The sequence below is a fragment of the Rhincodon typus genome, chromosome 35 (genome assembly GCF_021869965.1).
Source record: "Rhincodon typus isolate 14 chromosome 35, sRhiTyp1.1, whole genome shotgun sequence".
Taxonomy (NCBI): domain Eukaryota; kingdom Metazoa; phylum Chordata; class Chondrichthyes; order Orectolobiformes; family Rhincodontidae; genus Rhincodon; species Rhincodon typus.
The window spans coordinates 12676572-12677826 of record NC_063366.1 but is presented as its reverse complement, the minus strand read 5'-3'; the positions used below and the strand labels follow the sequence as shown (position 1 = coordinate 12677826).

The 1255-nt window shown below is 46.5% G+C and overlaps 1 protein-coding gene across 1 annotated transcript in view; it reads left to right on the top strand.

Annotated features, from left to right (window-relative positions):
- The window catches only part of gabbr1b (gamma-aminobutyric acid (GABA) B receptor, 1b), a 52437-nt gene that overhangs the window by 21855 nt on the left and 29327 nt on the right, over positions 1-1255 (top strand). The window lies entirely within an intron of this gene.

Here is a 1255-nt window from a genome sequence, read left to right as displayed (position 1 = left end):
ACCCCTCGATTAGATTCCAGTCTGTAACTCACTCCCAGGTATCCATTACTCTATATATAAACCATCTGAACCCCTCAATTAGATTCCAGTCTGTAATACATTCTGACCATTTGCTGCTATGTAAGTTAATGGAAAGGTTAGTTTGAACAGTAGGCAGGTGAGATATTTGCTTTGTTGAAAATTCAAGGACATCAAGGTGATATTTCTTGTTCTGAAACACTGCAGGTATGAAGGAGTGACCTTGCACACCTCTGGAAATACTAATAACCCACACACAGCTCTTGTACAGGACTCCAGTAGTGAGACAATGCTGGGAGCGTGGGAGGAAAGGTTTTCGATGTCAACGCTCTGGTCTTTTATCTCTATAGAAACTGCTGGAGCTTCTCTGACACATGCAGGCCTCTCATTTAGGTCACCATAGCAACCTGGTGGATTGCCGCAGTGGCTCTCAGGGCTGTTGCCATGGAGAAATCAAAGCTGGAGATCCGTGCTCCATAGTGATATCTCCTTGAAAACACCACAAGAAAGAAGCATCATTCTCAGCGGCTGCTGCATCCACAGCTCATTCCTGTAAACCAGCAAATAAATAATCGCTCCCCCAAGAACCTTCCTTCACAGTTAGACACTGAGCAGCCTGTTTCCCAGTGCAAGGGGATTAACCCTCTCACCCACCTCTCCCCTCCCCTTTCACAGTCAGACACTGAGCAGCCTGTTTCCCAGTGAAGGGGATTAACCCTCTCACCCACCTCTCCCCTCCCCTTTCACAGTCAGACACTGAGCAGCCTGTTTCCTAGTAGAAGGGGATTAACCCTCTCACCCACCTCTCCCCCCCATTCACAGTCAGACACTGAGCAGCCTGTTTCCTAGTGGAAGGGGATTAACCCTCTCACCCACCTCCCCTCCCCATTCACAGTCAGACACTGAGCAGCCTGTTCCCAGTGCAAGGGGATTAACCCTCTCACCCACCTCTCCCCCGCTTTCACAGACGCTGAGCAACTCGTTTCCAATAGAAAATCATTAACACTATGAATTAATCACTCAACTCATGAAGAATGGATTTGTAATAGGGATCCATGAACTATAGACTGGAATTTAATCAAAGGATTCAAATGGTTTATGTATAGAATAATGGATACCCGGGAGGGAGTTACAGACTGGAATCTAGTTAAGGGGTTCAGATGGTTTATATATAGAGTAATGGATGTCCAGGAGTGAGTTACAGACTGGAATCTAATCGAGGGGTTCAGATGGTTTA